Below are 7,319 nucleotides of genomic sequence, written 5' to 3'. Positions count from 1 at the left end.
GGATTAATCCCAGTTAATTAAATGTGTGTTTCTGTCACTGAATCTCTGAATAATAAGAACAGGGAAAATCACCCACCAACTGACTTTGGTTGGACTGAGAGGCCATCAGTGTTGAACTCCTGTTTTGAGACTGTGCATGTCCTTGTAGCTAAGTAGCAAATTCACGTTATGTCATTATTTTTCTGCCTTTGTGCCAAAATAAACTTCTTCCATTAGAAAAAAATATGAATCATAAATATGGAGCGATTACCCTTAGATCATGGTTTTCTTTTGTCTAATTCCCATGGAAACCGGATGTCACTTACTCCATCTAATGCCTCATCAGTACCTTGAAATTCCTAACTTTATGCATATTCTTTCAATAGGCCATTAAGCTGAAGTGCATCCATGATGTACTTGAACATCATTCATCACATAATATCCACTATTCGTGCTGTATTTTTGTAAGGGAGGTAACTTCTACTAAGCAGAAGCTATATATTGCTTGGGCCGAGTTCATGTGACTGAATCAATTTGCTTTCAGATATTCAATAAAGCAAAGAGAGCATCTGGAGTGAGTTTTGACATATTTAAAGAAAACTGTCACAGTAATTCATACTACTCATAAATCTATGGCATATTCTATAGACAGTTTACATTGTTTTTATTTTTGATTAAGTTCTGATGTTCAAAGCTCTCTTCTTTACACTTGCATTCAATTCAAGAACCAAAACATTTAAAATGATATATGTTCACATACACGTTGGTGGTTCACACATGAAAGGAGTGACTGAGATATCAAAAAGCAATGGCAGCAAGAACGTCCATTTATTCTATATCACATATTTGATTTCCAACTTTTGATAATAGAAACACAAAGAAAATTCCTCCCTGCTCTAACTTTGGTGGAATACAGACCCAGTATATTGTGTATTCAATTGCAATGACAAACCTCTTATACAACCAGGGGAAAAGACATACTTTTTCTGAATATTCAAACATCAGATATTTTGATTCAAATTTTGCAATAAAATTTGTTCTTTCAACTTCACAGAATTTTTTATAGTTTGGGGGGGAAAATGCTCTCAAATGACTTCTGCGCATATTTTCTCCTTCATATGGAGAATTTTAGTCACTAATGAAGAAAGGCTTCTATTACCACATTTTCATGCTTCCCCACAACTTTCAGTGGATGAAATCAAGAAAGGGTTACTATCTCTTTTCCAGGTTAATTTCTGTGTACATCCATATAATAAACACTGGTTAAAAGAATTATTATACTAAGGTACTATTTTGTTGCCTTGTTTCTCTTCTTACTCATCTATGCATTCAGTATTACAAAGTTATTTGTTACTGATACAATTAAACTCAATAAATATTTCTTGAGTATCTACTGCCCATGTGATACTTCCAAGTCATTTGCATAATTGTCTTATTTCTGTAAAGACAATTGCATAAGACAATTATGCAAATGACCATCTGAAAAATATTGATTAAATTACTTGTCAGCAGAAAGGTAGGGACAATGTTCCAAAAGAATCAAGGGAGCAAGTGTGACATTTGGGGTGGGACTCAAAAGATATAGAAATTTTGATAAGGAATAAAGACAGTGAAGCCAGATGGAACAGCATGAGCCAAACATAAAGATAGGAAACTGAAAAGCGGGTGTGAAAAACAGAAGTAGAAACTAGAGCTAAAGATTCGGGAATGGTATTGAGTGATAAGGTACAAGGAGGGAGTCCTGGGAATGTCAGCTCATTGGCACACATTCTCTCTCTCTCTCCCTCTCTCTCTCTCTCCATATATTCAGGCCTCATTCAGAAGCAGTGCTGTATGGCAAATCATGATGGTGACTAGAGTTTGCAGTAAGTTCACGGACAGTGTAGCTGGCAGATATATGGCAAGCAAAGAAGGAAACCCCATATCCCAAATAAATTTCTATTCCAATGAAGACACTGTTTCACTGCCCCTCACAACCATGATGGCAGGTAGCTGACAGATCCTCCAATATATGGAGGGGGCTCAGGATTGGTCACTGCTATAGATTGACTGTGGACACAACGGTGAGGCTAGACAGAAATGTCTTGAAGAAAAAGGAAAATCTATAACATTTAGCACATGCATGCATAATCTCCATCCCTGCCACCAAGACCATTTTTTCCTCCATGAGTTATTTTGAAGAACCTGTGGAGTAGCTGAGGATAGAAGTTGACAGACATCCACTGCATAGGTCATCGTGCCGACTTGATTGTTGAAAGCCCACCTCTGCAGTAAGTGCATTTAGTAAGTGCATTTAGGGAGAATTTACACAAGACACAAATATCTACACTGGAGACCATCTTAAGAGGTCCGTACAAGTTCCTCTTTCCCAAACCTCTTGTCATCAATCCTTTAATCTTGCTCCCATCAAGCCCCTGAACATCTGTTCGTTCTAATAGCTATTGTCTAATATGACACTAATGAATTAGTGTCCATCCATTCTTTAGACCACATTGCTCTTCGCGCCAACTGGGCCTCCAGAGAAACACTGGAGCTTGGAGCTCTGTCCACGTGGAGCATTGTTCATTAGGGACAAGGAACAATCTTATTGCCCATTAGGGATACTCCCAAGTAGGCTTGTAATGTGACGGTAATCCACCTCTGCCTTGTGATAGCATACTGTCTGATAGCAGAACCTTCTAGAAATCAAATTTTCTTCTTTGAGCCAAATTATCATCATCTCCTCATGAGACCATAGGAATCAGCAGCCAGGAGGAGTAAGTGCTACTGGAGTGTAAGCAGCATGCTTGGGCAAATTATTTGTGGCTTCAGGACCAACTTGAGAGTGGCCCTACATACTTAATTTTATGGCTTGATCAACCAACATCTTTTTTAATGATAGAAAGTTCCATATGCACAGCTAAATAATAACATAGTTCTGTTCCACAGTTAGGCATTCCATGTCTACCAAAGTATGGATGTCACGATGGAAGTTCTGGAACTGCCCTACTAGAAGTTCCTTTTAAGGGATTTTAGCAAAGCAATAGCATCTAATACAGCCTTGCTACAACCCTCCCATTATTTGAATGACTTTTCCTTTAAAATTCTTATAAATTAAAATTTTTTCTAGAATATTGCCCATGTTAACAGCAAAGAACTCCAATGGGAAATGGCTATATTCACAAGAACACATTGGTTTTTACCTAATGCGCTAGCCTACATAAGTGCTTTCATAGGTACAGCAAAGTTGATGACAGATGTAGTCTGAAATGAAACACTAACATTATCTCAGCCTCTCAGGGAGTACCCTATCCTGAATAACAGTCTCCTAGAAGCAATTTAATTCACTTCAATGGTTGTCACTAGTTAAGTCTCAAAACTTGACAAGTGATGTATGTTTCTAGATGGATGTGTGAGTTTCCTAAGACATTTTGGACTAACATTTATCCATCATGATATGCCGAGGAAGACTACCTAATGTGATAAGAAAGGAAGATGTATATAGGGCAAACCATTCCATGAAAATGGCTGAAGTCTTGAGGATTATGTCGTTCAGAAAGTACTGTTGGTTTCTCTTATATATAAAGGGTAGATAGATAGATACATAGATAGATACATAGATAGATACATAGATAGATACATAGATAGATACATAGATAGATAGATTGACAGATAGATATAGCCTTTTGCATAGTTTACATTCACACATAGCTCCTTGATTTTCTAAATGAAAGATTCAGGTTTTGAAATCCAGTATTGGTCCTAGTGTTTTCCAAATCTTGATTTAATGTATGGAAGCGTAAGAGGAGTAAGCAAAAGTTTAAAGTTTATTGTGCTTAGTTTGAGAGATGGGGGAGGGAGGAGGCAGAGAGAGTGGGAGAGAATCCCAAGAAGGCTCGGCATTGTCAGTGTGGAGCCCAACACGGGGCTCTATCTAAAAAATCATGAGACCATGACCTGAGCCGGATACTTAACCGATAGAGCCACCCAGGTGTCCCAGCAAAACTTTAGAATTGGAGCACCACTATGAAAAACTGTTTTCAACCCAGGTTTCTCAAGAAGGTCTTGTATGAACGTTTTGAGTTTGTGCATGAAATGAATTATTGTTGTGGAAGGAGAACAGTATTCAGCAGCAGTCATTCTGGTATCCAGACTAGAAAACACAGCTATTTTGGCAGCCCTTCATTTTTTCCCTTAATATAGTCCAACTTCCATGCAAAGCATGCCGCATTGTGAAAACCCAGTGGGTAGAAATCTGTGGCGAGGGCCACAGAAATCCCACCAGCTGGGTGGATGTTTGCCTGCAGATAGAAAATTAAAAAAAAAAAAATCTCCTTGACTGCGCGACTTTGCATCAAGGAGACTAGGTGATGCAAAACAATAACAAAAAAAATTGTATATTCATTGGCTGTGTCGGTACAAATGAAAGTGTCAAACGTATCTTTTGGCAGCGTAAATTTACTCTACAGGCAAATAAACTGCAATGATATCAACAGGCCTCACATAAACTTAAGAAAATTGCTTTCGCAGAGTCACATATGCCAAGCCTGCTTCAGAACATGGCACGTTGCCTTGGAATTGTTTTTGTCTAGGCTGTCCTTCAGTCATAAAGGTTAGCTGCAGGTACCGTGACAGCTACTCATCACAGACTCGTAACGATGTAACAGGAAGCGTGATTTATGGATCGAGTCAAATAACTTAATTTTAGAAAGAGGCTAAGAAAATAGGGTGCTCTGAATTAATTTCTGATTAAGACACAATAGAATAAAATATGTGTTATGGAGGCCTTACAGCTCTCAAGGTTTCTGAAATACGCTAGTTCACTTTCCTACCTAGCAGGCACACAGGGAATGGTCTTGAAGGACTTTCTGATTCTCATCAGTGAGTCAATAATTTTGCCAATCACCCCTTTTATCCTAAGACTCTCTTCTATGAATGTCATACACATTAATTCACTTAAGACTTTACACAAGGTAAGCCTGCCCATAAAGCCACATTCTACAGCTGAGGACAGTCTGGTGGGGGAGTTCGAACCAGGGTACTTGAAACATAGAGTCTACCTTTATAACCACTATGCTATGCTGCCCCAAAAGCACAATATCCAATCACTTAGATGCTGAATATGACACATCCTTGTTTATTTCTTCCTTGGTTTTCAGAACCGGTTTTCACATCCTCATCAGTCCCATACCATCTTTTAAGTTCCCATTGCCTCTCACCAACCAATTCTTGGACATTTTCATGTGTTTCCAGAATAAACACAATATTCTGATTGATCCATCTGCCTTCACTCTTCACTGTGGTTCATTATATACAATGTTACAAGATCAATCGTCTTAGAACACAACCTGATTTATGTGTCTATACACCTGTTTCTTCCTCTAACGTAAGAATTCTTTGGTCTAGGCAAACCTATCTGAATTCTTTCCTTGCATTTTGGTCAGGCAGCCAAATGGTACACCATTACACTCCATTGGAATGCCTTCCTCTTCTTTACCTACCTACTGGAAACCAATACCCATATTTCAGGTCACATATTAAGGCTTTCCCAATCTCCATAAAGAATATCAGCCTACAACAACTATCTCACTACCTACACCAAACATTTGACTGGAGTGCCCGGGTGGCTCAGTACGTTAAGCATCCAACTCTTGATTTTGGCTCGAGTCATGATCTCACAGTTCATGGGTTTGAGCCCCTTGGCAGGCTCTGTGCTGACAATGTGGAGTCTGAGATTCTCTCTCTCCCTCTCTCTGCCCCTCTCTCGCTCTGCCCAAGCACATACACACTGTCTATCTCTCAAAATAAATTTTAAAAACTTAAAAAAACATTTGGCAACCATTCAACTTAGATCTAGCTCTCTATTTTCACGTTGTAGGTAAAAGCTGAACTTCGAATTGATGGTAGAGTCTACAGTTGTCGAAGGTTCAGATAATGCTTAACTGAATATTAATTGGCCCCAAAACACTTAGCAAAAATTTTCCTTTTACTTAAATTCATGTTTCTGAAAGAGAACAGAAAATTCAGGTTAATTTACAATTAAGTTATTTTGAGTCTTGTTAAAAGATGGATTACTGTTCTACCCATCCAAAGTTCACCACTCTACTGCATAAAAATTATTTAGCACTAGGAATTTTTTGTGTTTCACAGTATCCTTTAAAAGTTTAATTGGTCTTTTTAAACACTTTTAAATGACTAGCAGTAAATTCTCTGTGTGCTATGAAAAACACCTAAAAAGAGTAGAATAGAATCTGGAAGTATGAACACTTTCAAATTAGATAAAGACCATAATCATGGATATTTCAATGAGCCTGTTTTGGAGAGGAATGGGGAATCACAAGATGAAAGATGGAGGTATTAAAAAAGAAAAGTAAAATATAATCAACATTCTTTTCCAACCTGTGAATATGGAAGGATTGTTTATTTGGCTTGCATATGTAGTCAGAATTTATCAATCTTCATCCAATTATAAGCAAAGTATCCACAAATTTATAAGACTGGTTTGTGATCAACAATACAGAAATTAGGGCAGTGTTTATGGCCTTAACAGAATTTACCAGAAAATGTTCTGATCCCGGGAATAAGCGAAGTAACCCTGATAAGCATATGGGAGAAAGATCAGTACAGTGAAATCCCATCTTCAGTGAAAAGTTGCAGTGTAATTGCCAAAGATCTCTTTTAGGAGAAGCTTTAACTTACAGGAAACATACGCGGTTAAGAAACTAGAATTGCTTTTCATAAGAGGTTGGTGTGGAAAGTTGACAGAAAAATGAAATGTCAAAAAAGCAGTACTATTATCTACTGCAGTCTTCATACCTGGTGACAAAAGAGATAATGATTAAAGTTACATTCTCAAAATCATCCGTCACTCCCACAGGCTAACAATTTTCCCATGGAGTAGAAAATGCCTGCAATAAACAGATTTGTCATGTGTCAATTAAGGAAAACTAAAGATAAAAGCCCTCCAGTAATATGCTGGAAAAAAATAACATGTTTTGATATTTTAGCATTACCAAAGTTCACATTTCATTTGGAACTGCCAGGAAAATAATAAAAAGTGCTGGGTGAAAAACATGGTCTTTAAATTCAATTTCCCACTGACATGTTAATGAACTTGAAAAGTATCAAAGTATAATAGAAAAAGCACAAGGCAAGTTACGAATAGGGCAAGACATTTTTAATAGAATACTTCAATAAAAGTAGACATTACTGTTAATATTTTCATTACTGAAATTTTTGCAAAGACATTTCCAATTAACAGCCAATCTGGGATTTTTTCTGTCCATTATATTCTTAGAATTTGGGAAAATTTACCCAGAGTCAAAATGGAGATAACAGTGGTCAATACAAACAACATTCTC

The sequence above is a fragment of the Crocuta crocuta genome, unplaced genomic scaffold, assembly GCF_008692635.1.
Source record: "Crocuta crocuta isolate KB4526 unplaced genomic scaffold, BGI_CrCroc_1.0 scaffold531, whole genome shotgun sequence".
Taxonomy (NCBI): domain Eukaryota; kingdom Metazoa; phylum Chordata; class Mammalia; order Carnivora; family Hyaenidae; genus Crocuta; species Crocuta crocuta.
The sequence above is the reverse complement of the archived record's forward strand: the minus strand, read 5'-3'. Positions refer to the sequence as shown.